The 19,116-nt window shown below is 35.4% G+C and overlaps 1 protein-coding gene across 3 annotated transcripts in view; it reads right to left on the bottom strand.

The window, feature by feature from the left end:
- Window positions 1-19,116, bottom strand: part of LOC145978704 (uncharacterized) — a 289,117-nt gene that overhangs the window by 203,592 nt on the left and 66,409 nt on the right. The window lies entirely within an intron of this gene.

The raw sequence follows: 19,116 nt of genomic DNA, 5'->3' as shown, positions 1-19,116 counted from the left end.
AGAGAAAAATCCTACGTCAAATCTACGGATCGTTATATAAGGGAGGTGAATGGTGAAGAAGAACAAATCAAGAGCTGTATCAGTTATACAAAGAAGATAACATTGCAGGCGCGGCTCGTGCATTATTTACCCGGGGGTTCACTGAAGTGATGTGACATATATTCACTTTCCGCAAAATATACTTCCTTCGCCCAACAAAAGGATGGGGGAGGGTTTAAAAGCTTTGTCAAGAACTCTTTTTATCTGGGAGTATAAGGTTTTGTTGTAGGGGTGTGCGAATAAATTTAGGGCTGAAACTACAATAAATTGTGCCTTTATGAAAAAAGTTGAGTTTTGTTGGAATATCATGGACATCCTCAAGTAGGGGCAAGTAATATATTTTTTCCCCACGAGGAGCAAAAAACACTCCTTCAGTCTAAAGTTACTGCAACGCTTTTATAATAATTACCAAAAATTACTGTGACTGAAATTAAATTATATGCGTGTAATATATAATTTTTGGTTTACATTCAATTTCCATGGGGGGGCGGCCCCCTTTTCCCCTTCCGGACGTCCATGCTGACTAATCAGAACTGGTCCTACATTTGTTAAAGGGAAATGGCAACTAATGGCATGCGCATACTAGAAATCGAACCTGAGACCCTTTCATTTATACGCGACAGGTTTGTTCAAATTTGGGGCTGGTCGACCAGCACACGCTTTTTTTCAGTGGACAAGGAAGTTTGTTTACGTTAATTATGTGCATTTCTATCGGTAATTTCTTACCTGCGCGGACAGCAACGCCTACACTGCATCAAATGACATAACCTAGGTAAAGTCCATCCCTCGTTTCACTCGCAGCATCACTTAATACTTTCCAACAAGTATCCAAGCACTTCAAAAACTAAAAAACTTGAGACTTTGACACCGAGCGACAGCGAGTCACGTCTTCGCGCCATTCTTTCTCTTTCGCGAACCCGAAGTGTTTCCACCTTTAAGGAAAAACCTCTGAATGCATGCACAAGGTATTTTGGTAATGTATCTCCTTTATTTTAATTCATCGCATCTAATTCCAGCTTCTATTTGTTTCCACTCATCCATCTCTGACACAATCTTGCATTTATTCCAAGAAGTTCGGTGCAAAAATGATACAAGAGAAGATTGAATATGTAATGTGTGCGCTTCAAACTTGAACCGCACGCAGCAACACTGGAAGGGAGGAAGCAGCGAGAAAGGAGCCTTGTCCCGCGCCTTCTGCGAGAGAACGAACTGCGCATGACCGTTGGGTTGAACATAGGTTCTGCAAATCTCATCTCCCATGTATTTTGTCCTATACCCTCCTCGCGCTTCTGCTCCCGCACGAAGCTTTCACAATGGCACGAGCTGTCCTGTGGGGGTTCAACTGAGGGTCTGTATCAGGGCGGCCGATTCGCGGTTTCTTCTTCTCAGCAAGAGAGTTCGCCGTGTTACGGGCACAAATACATGACTTATTGTGTAGAATTTTTAGCGAAATAATGTGAAAATTTAAAGACATTGTTCATTGTTCATTCTCGAGGTGATTATCGTATATTACTGGGGGTTCACTGATCCTGTGCGCTATAGGGCCAACCGCGCCTGTAACATTGTTAAATTTATAAAATTAAGTCGACTAAGGTGGGCAGGTTACGTTACGCGTATCAATGAAAACGATCCAGCTAGGAAAGTGCTTGTGTCAGAACCTGGAGGTAAGCGACCTAAAAGAAGTTGAGATGGACGAGCAAGTTGAAGAGGATGCAGCAAGAGCTGGGTGTAGGAACTGGAAAGTTGTTGCCGAAGACAAGATGAATGGAAGACTCTCTTGAGGAAGGCCAAGGCCCATCCTGGGCTGTAATGCCACGGAAGGAAGCAAGCAAGCATTAAATAATAATCAGGAACTTTACTTTTCGTCAATTGGACATAACATTCTTAGTTACTCAATAAATATTAATTTTTTATCTTTTTGACATTAAATCCTTGCAAGAACAGTTGGTTTATACAAATTTTGGCGGTCTTTCTGGTTAATGAATACGCGATATTCTTAAATAGTATTTTTAGCTATTCATGTAATAATAATGCAGTATTAATTAATTTACATCTTATTAATAGAGCTGTAAATTATGTTAAAGTATTAATTTAAACACATATTATTATCATGATCATCATCATATTATTATTATTTCTGAGACACTTGGTTCGGACACCCCGAAATATATTTCTACGTACATGCCTGCTTACGGCGCCACGAAACTCTTACAACACGAAGGTCCACTTGCATGTTCTAGAAGGCAATCCCACCAATGTAATTTTACAGGATTTGAAATACCATAAGTTTCGAAGGGAGAGTAAAATGATATTGCTGGAACAGACCAAGCGTCTAGCGTGGCCTTAAAAACAACTGGCTAACAATCCTAATACTGGAGAAACATATCAGTGAGGACTTCACACGAAAGCAATACCACTGGTGCGCAACGTCCTTGTAAAACAAGCCATGCACTCCGCAGCAAGCCAAGAATGATATTCGTCCGGTCTATTGAACTTTTATAGAAATGACGTGTCCGAGCAACTCTCCGCCCTGCACGTGCTCACATAAAACAACTGATGTAGCGACCAGTCCCTTGGAAGAAGATTTTTCGGTTCGTATTCTTGTCGTGATGGCTCTTTCTACGCTGTGAAATGGCCATGTAAACGAGTATTTAAACACTTCTCAAAGGGGAAACAAAAAGTTTAAAAGAAACATGGAAAAATATGTTTATTCTCTGCGTACAGCATCGTGTCACGAAGACAGACGGGCACTTTTTAGATCTCGACTACAGTCGGAGGTGCCATGTTTAACACCGAAATCTGTCCGCCTTGGGTCTGTATTAGGTCATCAAGTTAACCTACAAAGCATTGGCACAGTGTGATGTAAATGGAACGTTTACTACTATTATTTATTTTTATTAGCTTCTATAACCTTTCTGCTTAATAAACTAAATAATGACCAAAATGTCACTTAACCATGTTTTACCTCCGAGCCATTCATATTATCTGCTAAGGCATTGTAATGCCTCTATGTAAGAGGCAGTGTTAAGAAAATAATATAATGGCAATTTTGGCTTAGGGATATGTTCATCAACGGTAGTCGAAGATTCTCAATCTTAGTGAAAACGAAGATTCCGACAAAGAGAGAGAGAGAAGGAAAAGTGAGGAAAAGGGCAAAAAACGATGGAGGGATAGTGTACGTTAGAGAAAGGAGGAGGGAGGAAGAAAAGGGAAAGACAAAGAGATAGAAATGCACACAGAGAAAGGGGAAAGACACAGAGAGAGAGAGAGAGAGAGAGAGAGAGAGAGAGAGAGAGAGAGAGAGAGAGAGAGAGAGAGAGAGAGAGAGAGAGAGAGAGAGAAGGAATGAGAGTAGATTAATTTTGTTATTAGCGTCGCTTCTCTACCCGAAGCAGGAAATTTTCCAGTAATTTCCCTCTTTCTGCGCGGCTCTGAGGTTCACCCAGCCTCGTATCAATGGGTACCTTGGGTCAACCCTGAGGGATAAAGTCGGCCGGGCGTGATGCTGATCACATCCTCCCAACTATGGCCGAGATCAAGAACATTGGAGCTCTATCCCTCCACATCACCACATATGTCTTCATGGCATGTGTGCACACGCACAGGGGTACTTTTACCTTACCTTTACCTTTTCTGCCACTTTTGAGTAATCGCGACGATGAGGATGTGATGAAATTTTTGAAGACACATTCACATGCCCAGGCGGGGGGAGAGATGAAAATAGAAATATTGGGAGGGATAGAATGTGCGACAGACAGAGAAGGGGGTGGAGAGAGGCGGTGCAAAGCAAAAAGACAGGAAGACACAAAGAGAACAAAAACACCGAAAAACAGAGAGAGAGGGGGGAGGCAATTCAAGCCCTGCATAACGAGAGCAGCACTGGAATTTAATTTTCCAAATTGCCTTCCAAACGTTTATGGTAAGATTTTTGATATACAGTGGAATTTCCGCTGCCCCATTCTGCTCTGATTTCGTGGAAGAAGCAGCTAAAGCGTGGAACAAAACAGCTGCCGCACGTGGAGAAAAGCCACTATCTCACTGTCAAGCGGCGAAACGACCTCATTCGTATCCCTAGCACGGAGGGGATGAGGAGTTACTATTAAAAGCATTGTGTTGCTCTTAAAGAATCACTCGAACCTCATAGTGGATCTTCTACACACAAGAGTCGATGTGGTTCTGTTCAATTTTCTTTACCCTCCACCATTCTTTGCAGAACCTAAAGTCACAGCACACCAATTATGTCAAATTGGTAATTGTTTTTAGACTTGAATGACTATTTCTTCGGTCATTTTTACGAATTTCACAATTTTCTTGTAGTCTGTATGTTAAGTACTTTCATTAACGCATTTCCCAGAGGTCGCACCATGTTATTACGTTCCTCGAGAGTACGACCAAAACAGTACAACTACATTTAAACTGAATATAAGCTATTTTTGTACGAGCAAACATTTTCAAAACTTTTACTAAAGGTTTTGAGAAATAATAAATACTTACTAACTTTGTCCAGGGACAATAAAAATTATCTCAGTTTATAACTTCTGTCCATTCAAATTTGATTATCGAAGATTCTGATCATTGAATTACACACAGACACGCTGAGGCTGAGGCAGAAGTTTAGGCGTATGTCCTTCCCCCCCCCCTTCTATATATCTCTCATTTTAAATTTGTTAATCTACGTGGTTCGATTCCCACAGAGAGACGACTCAGTGCGCTTCGGGATCCACTTACCACTTTCAACTGTAGGTCTAATCTGGATGTAATGTGGCTTCGATTCCAACTTTATCACGCGTTGTTATCCCATCCTTAGTGTATTCAACAGATGTCTACCTGCCTTAATGGTGCAGTACCTAGATCCTAGAATCTAGGGTGCACTACGAGCAGCGTTTGAAGTCGCAAATGTTAGCTGAGGGGGATGTTTGGTCGAGCCTGAGGGTAAGCTGGGGGGGGGGGGGGTGCTCTTTTGTTTTAACATGGTGACAATGACACAGCTTGGGGAATGCTTTGCGAACGTTTTGCTAGCTGGGAGATACTATCTATCCCCTTGCACGCCCCCCCCCCCCCCTCACTACGAGGAAGTGACCTGCCTTGTAGTTACCGAGTCCAAACGGTCTCGATGTCCATACTGATGCTTCCGAAAAGAAACAATCATGGTTCGATATTTCGGACCTTCCCACACTCATCCATGGTCAATACCACTGTGTGGCTATGCCCTTACGTGCGGAAGAACTGCTAACTATGACTTTGCAAGAACGTTGCAGAAGAATCATAAGTCGACTTTTATATATTTCTTTCAGACAACATTAGGAACTTAACAATATTGTCTTAAAAAATCCAAAATATTGTAACATCGAAACTGCGGTACCACCTATGAAGAAAAATGTACCGTAGTTGTAGAGTCTGAAGAGGTCACATTGAAATGTCAACCACCACACATTCCGGATTACCACGTGAGAATCAAGAGTAACCACGAGAACGAGCGATCTAATTCTTACATAACAACTGCATTAATGCTGTAACATACAACGAAGTCCTTACCGCATTGTTCAAATGGCAAAAGAACGTACGACGTATTTTCAATGTTCAACAAACTGGCATCCAATGCTTACTGATGTTTCATTACTTCTTCAGAGCTAAAATCTGGCGTTACCGTAAAAGAAAGCCTGAAAAACTGTGGAATTACTTGTTCAATGGCTTTACTCAGGGTGAATGAATAGTACAAACAAAATATCATCCTCAAACATGAGACGAAATTATACTCACGTTTCGATACCGTCACTAAGTTCAAGTTTAGAAAAATACGATGATACATTTATCAGAACATGAACATATTCAAAATCTGCCAAAAATCCGACCAGAGCAACATAAAAATTTTTCAGCTGTGACCAAATGATTCGAAATCTCTATGTGGAGAGACACGGGGAGAAGCTACGTGGTATTACAACATGGACATTATGTGTATGTTTAGAATAATCCAAGGATTTCTTTTTTTTTTTTTTAATACCACTTGTCGTTGCTATTTTACTTAAGCGGTAAACTAAAAGTCCATAAACTTTATAAATAACACATAAATCAACTTCTAACTTTCCTACTTTCCACTCTACAGAATAATACATTTTATAACAGTGACAGTGATAATGAGATATATTTCTTCTTATCCAAGTTTTTGTCGTCATTACAGTCACAGGCTACATTGATATTAATTTCTCGGATAATTCGGCCGACTTCTAAAGACTGTTTTGTGGAGAATCCCTTTTAGTTTTTCTTTAAAATAAGATGTTTCCGTGGGAACCTTTTATACTTTATATTTTGGTTATAATGCTGCTTCGCGTAAGGCTTAAATACGTAGAGATTAGCATTTGGCAAATTCCAGTGCAATCTTTACCCGTCTACAATTTGTAGTGCGGGGTTTCAAAACAACAGCTGAAATGAACAAACATCATTTTACCTGGCAGATCCTTCAGTAACTACAATGAGGAGAAATTAATGATGAAAACTTTTGTTAGGATCGCATGCATACTTAAACTGGTTACTACCCTGGGAAATTTGCATGATAATTCTTCGCCGTCACGTATGTTGAATTGTAGACCTGTGGCCGAGGCAGATGAATGGAAGATGCTTGTTGGGAAAGGCCAATCCATCACCGCGTGTTTCCTGTGGCATCAGCGGTGTCCTTTTATCTCCAGAGAAGTAGATTTGCAAATCAGTGCCACCACTTAACCAGATAGCTTAATTGCGCAATGGGTGTTCCTCCTGTTCGGGAGAGCGTATCGACCACATCGCGACTGACACATCTTCCTGTTCCGGTCATGTTTGTCCTCCTCGATTGTGGAGTGTCGGAAAAAATACGGGGCTAATGTAATTTGTCTGTCAGCACTCGCTAAGTGGTCTTCTTCGAGTCACTAATAGTGTTCTTTGTGTGGCTCGAACAATGAAAGCGTACTGTGTCATTTATTTTGCTGTTGGCAAATCAATTTATTGAGGCCCTCAATATCTTAGTTGCTGTTGTGGAAATTGGTAAAAATCAACTCACGCATTAAGTTTTATGTTCGTATATACACTTCAGACTATCAAACTATTATGCTTACATAGTATGTGATCATATACGGTACATTCCAATGTGTCTCTTGTTTGCAATGACAATTAGTAAATTCCCACAAGTCAATCGTTTCATCACACTGGAGAAATGAAGGTTCGCAGAGGTAAGGTAAAGTGCCCAAATACCGTCCCCCGAAGTCAAATCTTCAATTCTGAAAATGTTTTTAAAGTTAAAAATAATACAACTGATTGAAGCAACACAACTCTATACCTACTAGTGCTGCTGGTGTGATTCTACTAAATAAATCTTTCTTAACCAAAAAAAGGAAATAATCAAAAGAACGTAAATTCTGATTTTTTTTAAAAAGGTGTCCTAATTCCGTCCCCCCTTTCTAGTTATTGTCTACTCATTTATTTTTATGGGAAATTTGATTAAAACAGTGTTAAAATCTCATGTAATAAATTTATTGAGATGAAAATATGTTTATACATTTTTATACGTAAGTTACATCTTTTTACCCATCCAGACAAAAATCGCAAACAAAGTTTTTGACTTTTGTTGAAGATGAATCCATCTCGTGGCACCACTGGAAGCATTTCGAATACTTTGCCCATTTCTCTCCTATCTTGTCTTGGGAAAAACGGACGCATCTTCATCGCTTGAACTATCCTTGTCATCGGTGGACACCAGTGGAACTTGTGTTTCATCCTCAGAGTCGCTTGAACTTGAGTCATATTTCTATGTTTCCTTTTTGGGAGGTTGTGTCGATGAAGTTCCAAGCTGATCTTGATCTTTATCTTCAATAATGAGACTTTTCTTGGCCTTTGATTGGTATTGTTTCTTCTGACGCTCTTCCGCCATTTGCTTCTTCTCCATAGCGGCTTTTAGAGACATCTTATGTGGACTTCCTGTTACCAAGAATGAGGTCCCGGCTCTAGATGTGAAGGCTGGATTACTGGAACTTCCTGGATGTCTCTTGGACTGACCACTTGAGGTGGAGCTGGAGCATTCTGGTTGTCATCAATCCTTACATTGTCAGGCACCTCTGGCTCTGCAAGTTGTCTGGCTATGAAGTCAAGCTCTTGAACGACATCGGGATCAAACGGATGAATTCCAGTTTTCCTAAATCCATTGATGGCAGTTTCAAGAGTAGCAGCACGAAGGTACGCTTCACAGAACAAACTGGATACTTGTAGTTTCCTCACAATTCTGTTTGAGTTAGAGGCCAACCATTGCTCTATAGCCTTTGCGTGTAGTTTTTTTTTCAGAGGAAACCTAAATGCTACATCTAAAGGCTGTAACTTGTCTGTTGATTGAGGAGGAAGCCACATGCCCCCTCGCCCCCCCCCCCCCCGCTGGCGGCACCTTCTTCATAGAACTTTAAGTTTAATTATTAATTAGCATTAATTTTCTTTTCAAGAATAAAGTATAGAAGTGTTAAACACACTATAAAAACGTCGACAAGTGATCGATCATACATCAATCGAAACAAGTCTAAGTGGTCAGGAAAAAATATATATATATCACAAGATAGATACATAATGTGGGTCCTAAATCCGGGGACGGATTTGAGAATCTCAAAGGGGACGGATTTAGGAGTTCTGTTATAACAACAGCGACTGCTCCTCACCAGACGACTACAGCTACATGGCTGTGACAACTGGAACGCAATATTAAAGTACTAATCTATAATTATCAATCACTAAATTATGAAAAACTTACCGCGTGGCGTCAATATAACTGTTTCTCAAGTTGATTTCACACTGTAGCCAGCTTTCAGACAAACTATTTTTGAAAAATTAAAGCGTAAATGAACAAAAGTAAAAAAAAGCAACTACGGCACTGCCAGTAGGCAACCGAATAGTTCTGAAGATTTTCCTGCTGCTCTCGGGAAATGGCAGCACTTTCCATGGAAGTTAAAGAGGGGGACGAATTTAGGGAAGTGGACGGATTTCGGGCACTTTATCTTAAAGGTAAAGGTAACATTTCCTCGTGCACGTAGCACCGTGCCATGAAGGCATATTTAGGAGATGTGGGAGTAGCCACAAGTAGTAGAGATGTGCGCTAAGGCCGGTTGCTATTTAATATTCGCAATTCATTTGCACGGGTGTTAATTAATTTGCACGTACTTAGAACTAATTTGCACGTACTTAGAATTTATTTGCACGTACTTAGAATACTTTACATTTATGTATTTGCATGTTTATAACTTTTTATGAATATATAATTATTTATTTTATGAAAAATATGTATATAGAAGGTAATTAGAGGTACTAAACGCTATGCATATGGTTTTATATTTATTACTGCAAAGTATGTAAAGTATAAAATGTTAATATTAATGTTTATAGTATTGAAAATAAGAGTTTATGGTTTATGAACCGCTTTGAATGGTGGTAATGGTACGAAAGAAGACGGTCCCGGTACTCGAACCCGCGATATGTAATATTATTAATTAGTACTATGCAATTATTTCATTATGTTATAAAAGACGGTGCTTTCGCACGCTAGACAGAATATGGTCTTTGAATCTCGACTCGGCGGTGAAGGCAGACAGAGAGAATGAATTAATATTCCGCGCAGGTAGAGGAGAAAGGAATTTGGGGAGTGTGCGTTCAAGGTCAAATGACGTCAGAACGTCAGAACAAAGAAAGATGTAGATTTTCAGAACCGGTTTTTCCAAGGTTAACTAGTACGCAATAACAGGGGAAAGCTATGCAATACTGTAGGGCATGAGAGGGATTCAACCAGACAACAAAGGATGTCTGGAATTCGCAGCAAGGGTCAAATCTCTGAAGCTATGCGTCGCTTGTAGAACTGGTTTCCGCCGCCAATTAATATTCCGCTCAGGGTTGCCCCAAGGCACAGGACGCTTTAGCGCAGGTTTTTTTTATCTGTACTATGAAGAAGGGAGAGCTATCAGGGACGGGGCCTACAGTTTTCACCATTTGCTTTTATCACGGGGTAACGAACCTAGGACACTTTGATTATTGATTTAGGTAGTAAATGTATGTTACTGTGTGCTATTTAATTAATGTTGAGTTTATTTTTTACCAAACTTTGACTTTATGTCAAACATTTTCACAGCTTATTTTTATTTTTACAAAAATAACACTATTTGTACTATTCAGGCAACATTTTTTATTAAATTTTAGACTCGCAAAGACATTTTTTCAATTTTTAATTTATTATTTTACAATTTTTAAATTTTGGACTCACAAAGAGATGTTTTCAAATTTTAACTTATTATTTTACAACTTTAAGTTAATTTTTTACCAAAATAACACTATTTGTACTATTCAAGCAACATTTTTTATTAAATTTTGGACTCACAAAGACATTTTTTCTACGTTTAACTTATTATTTTACAACTTTATATTAATTTTTTACCAAAATAACACTATTTGTACTAATCAGGCAACATTTTTTACTAAATTTTGGACTCACAAAGACATTTTTTCAACTTTTAATTTATTATTTTACAACTTTATGTTTATTTTTACCAAAATAACATTATTTGTACTATTCAGGCAACATTTTTTATTAAATTTTGTATTTACAAAGAGATTTTTTCAACTTTTAATTTATTATTTACAAGTTTATGCCTATTTTTTACTCAAATAACACAATTCTATCTGTTCAGGAAAGACTTTTAGTTACATTTTCGACACACAAAGTGTGTGTTCTCAACTTCTATCTGTTTATTTCACAAGTTTAGGCTTATTATTAAAAAAATAACACAATTCAATCTGTTCAGGAAAGGCTTTTAGTTATATTTTCGACACACAAAGTGTGTGTTCTCAATTTCTATCTGTTTATTTCACAAGTTTAGGCTTATTATTACTCAAATAACACAATTCTATCTGTTCAGGAAAGATTTTTAGTTACATTTTCGACACACAAAGTGTGTGTTCTCAACTTTTATTTGTTTCTTTTACAAGTTTAGCCTAATATTTACTCAAATGACACTATTTATATTATTCAGGCACTATTTTTATTACATTTTGGACTCTCAAAGACACACACACACACACAGAGAGAGAGAGAGAGAGAGAGAGAGAGAGACAGATTTTTCCAAGTTTACAGGATTATTCTCCACGTTTACTCAAATAACACAATTCAAATGTGTTTTGAATTAAATTTTGTACACACGAAGTGTGTTTCGTCAAGTTTTACCCTTTATTTTTCAATTTTATGCTTATTTTACCAAAGTAAGACCTCTTAGTCTATTCAAGAAAGAGTTTTCAATTATATTTTGGATGCAAAAGTATGTTTTGGCAAGTTCTACCCTTTTATTTTACAAGTTTAGGCTTATTATTACTCAAATAACAACGAAAGTTTGTTTATTTTAGAGTTTTCTGAGTATTTTGTTACTGTTGTACTAGGTAAAAGTTTTCTAAATATATCAGATAGGGCTCTGTATATTTTTGTTTTTGCTTTTTTGGAGATGATGCGATGAGATCAGCACCACTCTTCCTTCATCTGCTTTTTTATTTTATGTACCCTAATATTATTTTGAGGCTTAGTGAATTCTAGAGCCTATTTATGCAGGAGAGAGGGCTTGAAAATTTTGATCTCAGATAACCCACAACTATTTGTCAGAGTATTTTAAAGGATATTTTATACTTATTATGGGCCACTAGAATATCTAAGCTTGCCTAATTTTAATGCCTGTAACGTTGTTATTGTATTTCTAGCTAAGGCTTACTGGATAAAGTACACGAAATGTTTAACATTTCGACTATTTGCCAAATTTTTAGTGTAACAAAAATTATTGTGTGTCTATAAAGACTGAAATCCTTTTACCGAGGGGTCCACAACTGGACGCTTACCAACATTGTTTATTTTCTTTTTTAAATATAACCATTTATCAATATATTGACAATTCACAGGACAAGACGAAGTTCACAGACGACTGACTATATGAACCTTAGGTCCACTTGCTAAACTTTTTTCTATGCTAGAAGAATAATTTAGCCTTATAGCCTTTTTGAAGGTATTTTGAAGTATTACTGGCTTCTTTGGGTGCATCAACACTTGGGTTATTTCCATTTGGTTTATTATACGAGGTTTATTTTTTACTCTAAGATCAATATATGTCTCCGAGGACTAAAATACATTTATTGAAGCTAAAAGCTTAGGCTGTAACTAGGGACTTAGTATGTATATCGACAATTTATAGGACAACACGAACCTTACAAAGGATTATAGGTGACGTAGGACCACACGCCAGAGCTTTGTTAATCTGCAAGAAGCAGTTGCAACTAATGCTATGAGGATATAATGTTAATTTTTCATTGTTTCACAAGGAGGCTATTTTTTACACAACCAATATTTGCTTTTTCAAGTAACTACATGTATCAGAAGCACACATGCCAACACTAACTAGATTTCGATTTATACTATTTCAGGTGCTAAATGTATCAAGAACACTGATTGTACATATTTTTGAGAATCCAACTATATCAGGATTTTTCTATGTAAGTATATTTTTATAGACTGGCTTATTTAACAGATCAAACAGAAAGACGGCAAAATTCATTAAATGTAGTTCTATAGTATAGGTGGTTTCAGAGATATAAAAAGAACAAATATAAGATTTCGCTTTTTTTGCTTCTGAGGCTAATCGCGACGCTAAGGGTAAATGGCGAGGAAATGTAACGGAGGAGAAACAGCCCCAAACGTTATGGGCTGCATGTAAGTTAATACCACAGAGATATTACAGTAGGTGTAGGTTCTACCACCAGAACTTTTCTATCATAATAATACTGGTTATGCTGTACTGTTAGCTAAAGATGCTGATATTTGAGAAACTTGAAAGCTTATTTGCAAAATTTTAAGATAAATAATAATCTGTTAGACTGTAAACATATTTTATATCCATTCTGCGCAAGATCCGATGACAAAATTTAAAAATTGTAATCGCCCAGACAGGGACTCGAACCCTGGACAGATAGGTTAAAAGCCTAACGCTATACCAACTAAGCTATCTGGGCACAAGGTATTGTTTTTTTGAAAAGTTAGTTATGTTAAGAAATATATTGAAACATTTGAGAACACTCTTGGTCTGGTTCGACAGTGAAGGAGACAACATTTCCAAATTTTTACAGACTTTGTGTATTTTTCTACTATAGAGGCCTTCACTATATGTAATTCGAAAAAAGTTCAGCTAGCTTCCAAAATTGAGGTAAAGATTTTGTTTGGCGAGATTAACAAGTTACAATTATATCCAGTTACGGACAAATAAAGCTAAAACTCTCAGATTTACTGTACTATCCAAGTTTTAGTAACATTTTCTTCACTTTAGTACAAATACCAAAGAAATAGGTATATTTTATTTATAATTTGACAAAATGTACTAGTATTTAATTCACAAAGTTAGGTAAAAAAAAACAGTATTTTTTTTAAATATTGTTACTGCCTTCAAATTTTATGTTATTTAGCCACTAACAACTGGTTTACACTGTTTGGCATCCTTTAAATAGGAAAAGAAGGAATTATTTGTTTAGAATTTTTATATTTATTTAAGAAAACAATTCTACAGTTTAACTTAATTTTAACAAATTGTTACTAATTTATATATCAAAGTTATGTTATTTAGAGTGTATGAAGGCGTATAAAGTTAATATTTGTACTTATCAGTTCAACTAACAATTATATTTTACACACAAAAGATAATGTATTTCAGTTAAATCAATTGAATCAGAGAATAATATTTTACAGTAATGGATGCATTCAGCACTAGTCAGTACTTTTATGCATCAGAAAGTTTTCTTAATTTTCTATTACGCATGCTATTTTGTGCTATTCTTAAAATGTATTTCTAAGGCAAACTGGTTTAATTTTCTGCTTATAATGGAAAGTTGACATAGTTTTCGCACAATGCTTTGTACATTTGTTATATTCTCTACTTACAATCCAAATATTATGCTTATTTAATGTATAATTAACTAACTCTCTAGCCTTCTTAAACCCGAATGTTCATGGCTGCAGCAACACATGCCTTTCATCTGTCCCTGTCCTGAGCAAGATCTATATACTCCTTTCCTTCCCTATCAATTTCCTTTAGGTCCATCTCTACATTATCCCTCTATTTTGTTTTGGTCTTCCTATTGGTCTTTTACCATCAGGTTTCCCAACAAGAATCCTGTATACTCTGTGAGACTGTAGACAGTTTTCCCATTTCAAGTAGTTTTTATTGATTGTATTTGCATATGTTTTGGGGACTTAGCAGTTTTATGTTATGAGGCAGTTTATTGTAGAATATTTTTATCGGATTGTTTTCAGATATTGAATGTCTGCTGTTTTACTTGTAATTATTTTCCTTTTTTGTGTTGTGTATTTGACTATATTTTGTCCAAGTTCGTAGTATTTAGAATAATTGTTATTGACTTGTATATGTAGGGAGTAATAAACCTTTGCAAGATGCCCTATACTTTAGTCTGAACATTATTCTTAGTGTTCACTTTTAAAGCCTTAGTATTCTGGTAGTATTATTAATGTAGAGGTAAATTAGGCTAAACTGTAGGCATTTTTCTGATAAATTATACTCACTTAGTTGTTTCAGCAGGTAGAAGTTGCATGATGGTTTACTGCTGATGATGTTAATTTGCTCTTCTTATGTACTACGTATGATGTAGCTTACTTGAGTAATTGGTATTTTCTACTGAAAAAAGGATTGCTTGTCTATTTTATTTCTATGTTGTTGAGTTTGTCCATAAGCAAGCCATGTTTTTACTCTATCCTATGTCTTGGAAGAATCTAGATATATTGTGTTTGCAGTTTTATGTTTCTCTAAGGTTTCAGCTATGTAGTTTTTTAAACTGTGCTATGGGTGTGACTATTGATTTCTCTTTCTGTATCCAATGTTGGTTTCTGTGTATTCCTCTTGCTGCTTGAATTTGACTTAGGTTGTTTGCTTTTTTTCTTAGATCTTTATTTGTTTATTTGTTCAGTATTTTTTATTTTTTAATATTCTTTTACATAAAAAAATTCAAAGTACATTGTTAAAGTCAAAGTGTGTTAAAATTCAATTTTTCAAAGTTAAAGTTTTAAAAATACAATTTTCTAAAGTTAAAAGTTATAATAGTACATTTTTGTTAGTAGAAGTTATTATACAAGGGCAAATTATTTTGTTGTTAATGTAAAATTTGTTAGTTAATGTAAAATTAAAGTAATTAAAAATCAATTTTTCAAAGTTAATGTTCTAAAATACAATTTTCTAAAATTAAATGTTATAATAGTGCATTTTTGTTAGTAGAAGTTTTTATACTAGAGTAAATTCTTTTGTTGTTAAAAAAAATGTGTTAGTTAATGTAAAATTAAAGTAATTAAAATTCAAAAAAATAAAAAATACTGAACAAATAAACAAATAAAGATCTAAGAAAAAAAGCAAACAACCTAAGTCAAATTCAAGCAGCAAGAGGAATACACAGAAACCAACATGGGATACAGAAAGAGAAATCAATAGTCACACCCATAGCACAGTTTAAAAAACTACATAGCTGAAACCTTAGAGAAACATAAAACTGCAAACACAATATATCTAGATTCTTCCAAGACATAGGATAGAGTAAAAACATGGCTTGCTTATGGACAAACTCAACAACATAGAAATAAAATAGACAAGCAATCCTTTTTTCAGTAGAAAATACCAATTACTCAAGTAAGCTACATCATACGTAGTACATAAGAAGAGCAAATTAACATCATCAGCAGTAAACCATCATGCAACTTCTACCTGCTGAAACAACTAAGTGAGTATAATTTATCAGAAAAATGCCTACAGTTTAGCCTAATTTACCTCTACATTAATAATACTACCAGAATACTAAGGCTTTAAAAGTGAACACTAAGAATAATGTTCAGACTAAAGTATAGGGCATCTTGCAAAGGTTTATTACTCCCTACATATACAAGTCAATAACAATTATTCTAAATACTACGAACTTGGACAAAATATAGTCAAATACACAACACAAAAAAGGAAAATAATTACAAGTAAAACAGCAGACACTCAATATCTCAAAACAATCAGGTAAAAATATTCTACAGTAAACTGCCTCATAACATAAAACTGCTAAGTCCCCAAAACATATGCAAATACAATCAATAAAAACTACTTGAAATGGGAAAACTGTCTAGTCTCACAGAGCTGATGTGAAATAACAGCAAAACTTAGAAGCATGCACAGTCAATAGTGCTCAATTTGCATACAGTTCACATGCAAACTCTCATGAAAAGGTTCAAAACAGTCTCCCAGCTCAGTTCTCATCTATACTTGGACACCAAAATCCTGCAACAAATTCTCAGAAATCCTACCTTTCCTACCCTTGCTTAAATAGCTAAAGTGCAATCTTCATACTAAAATATTGAAAAAAGGCATATCTATTTACATAAAAGTGTGTACTCATGTGTTTGTCTGCATGTACTCTTAGATAAATTGATAAAAAAAGCAATATAGTTATAAATCAAATACTATACCTAATAATATTAATTTCAAAATAAGCTGATAGAAAAAGATATAATAACTACAGTATAAGCTAGAAACATAAATTGAGAGTATTTGAAAGTAAGATCCTTAGGAAAATATTTGGGCCTAAAACAGATGACGAGGCAGATGAGTGGAGAAGATTACATAATTTAGAAGTACATAATTTGTATTCATGTCCAGATATTATTAGAATAATGAAATCAAGAAGACTTAGATGTGTAGATCATGTGGTACAAATGGGAGAGGAAAGAAGAGTATACAGGATTCTTGTTGGGAAACCTGATGGTAAAAGACCAATAGGAAGACCAAAACAAAATAGAGGGATAATGTAGAGATGGACCTAAAGGAAATTGATAGGGAAGGAAAGGAGTATATAGATCTTGCTCAGGACAGGGACAGATGAAAGGCATGTGTTGCTGCAGCCATGAACATTCGGGTTTAAGAAGGCTAGAGAGTTAGTTAATTATACATTAAATAAGCATAATATTTGGATTGTAAGTAGAGAATATAACAAATGTACAAAGCATTGTGCGAAAACTATGTCAACTTTCCATTATAAGCAGAAAATTAAACCAGTTTGCCTTAGAAATACATTTTAAGAATAGCACAAAATAGCATGCGTAATAGAAAATTAAGAAAACTTTCTGATGCATAAAAGTACTGACTAGTGCTGAATGCATCCATTACTGTAAAATATTATTCTCTGATTCAATTGATTTAACTGAAATACATTATCTTTTGTGTGTAAAATATAATTGTTAGTTGAACTGATAAGTACAAATATTAACTTTATACGCCTTCATACACTCTAAATAACATAACTTTGATATATAAATTAGTAACAATTTGTTAAAATTAAGTTAAACTGTAGAATTGTTTTCTTAAATAAATATAAAAATTCTAAACAAATAATTCCTTCTTTTCCTATTTAAAGGATGCCAAACAGTGTAAACCAGTTGTTAGTGGCTAAATAACATAAAATTTGAAGGCAGTAACAATATTTAAAAAAAATACTGTTTTTTTACCTAACTTTGTGAATTAAATACTAGTACATTTTGTCAAATTATAAATAAAATATACCTATTTCTTTGGTATTTGTACTAAAGTGAAGAAAATGTTACTAAAACTTGGATAGTACAGTAAATCTGAGAGTTTTAGCTTTATTTGTCCGTAACTGGATATAATTGTAACTTGTTAATCTCGCCAAACAAAATCTTTACCTCAATTTTGGAAGCTAGCTGAACTTTTTTCGAATTACATATAGTGAAGGCCTCTATAGTAGAAAAATACACAAAGTCTGTAAAAATTTGGAAATGTTGTCTCCTTCACTGTCGAACCAGACCAAGAGTGTTCTCAAATGTTTCAATATATTTCTTAACATAACTAACTTTTCAAAAAAACAATACCTTGTGCCCAGATAGCTTAGTTGGTATAGCGTTAGGCTTTTAACCTATCTGTCCAGGGTTCGAGTCCCTGTCTGGGCGATTACAATTTTTAAATTTTGTCATCGGATCTTGCGCAGAATGGATATAAAATATGTTTACAGTCTAACAGATTATTATTTATCTTAAAATTTTGCAAATAAGCTTTCAAGTTTCTCAAATATCAGCATCTTTAGCTAACAGTACAGCATAACCAGTATTATTATGATAGAAAAGTTCTGGTGGTAGAACCTACACCTACTGTAATATCTCTGTGGTATTAACTTACATGCAGCCCATAACGTTTGGGGCTGTTTCTCCTCCGTTACATTTCCTCGCCATTTACCCTTAGCGTCGCGATTAGCCTCAGAAGCAAAAAAAGCGAAATCTTATATTTGTTCTTTTTATATCTCTGAAACCACCTATACTATAGAACTACATTTAATGAATTTTGCCGTCTTTCTGTTTGATCTGTTAAATAAGCCAGTCTATAAAAATATACTTACATAGAAAAATCCTGATATAGTTGGATTCTCAAAAATATGTACAATCAGTGTTCTTGATACATTTAGCACCTGAGATAGTATAAATCAAAATCTAGTTAGTGTTGGCATGTGTGCTTCTGGTACATGTAGTTACTTGAAAAAGCAAATATTGGTTGTGTAAAAAATAGCCTCCTTGTGAAACAAATGAAAAATTAACATTACATCCTCATAGCATTAGTTGCAACTGCTTCTTGCAGATTAACAAAGCTCTGGCGTGTGGTCCTATGTCACCTATAATCCTTTGTAAGGTTCGTGTTGTCCTATAAATTGTCGATATACATACTAAGTCCCTAGTTACAGCCCAAGCTTTTAGCTTCAATAAATGTATTTTAGTCCTCGGAGACATATATTGATCTTAGAGTAAAAAATAAACCTCGTATAATAAACCAAATGGAAATAACCCAAGTGTTGATGCACCCAAAGAAGCCAGTAATACTTCAAAATACCTTCAAAAAGGCTATAAGGCTAAATTATTCTTCTAGCATAGAAAAAAGTTTAGCAAGTGGACCTATGGTTCATATAGTCAGTCGTCTGTGAACTTCGTCTTGTCCTGTGAATTGTCAATATATTGATAAATGGTTA

The sequence above is a fragment of the Lepisma saccharinum genome, chromosome 25 (assembly GCF_977018435.1).
Source record: "Lepisma saccharinum chromosome 25, izLepSacc3.1, whole genome shotgun sequence".
Lineage (NCBI taxonomy): Eukaryota > Metazoa > Arthropoda > Insecta > Zygentoma > Lepismatidae > Lepisma > Lepisma saccharinum.
The sequence above is the reverse complement of the archived record's forward strand: the minus strand, read 5'-3'. Positions and strand labels throughout refer to the sequence as shown.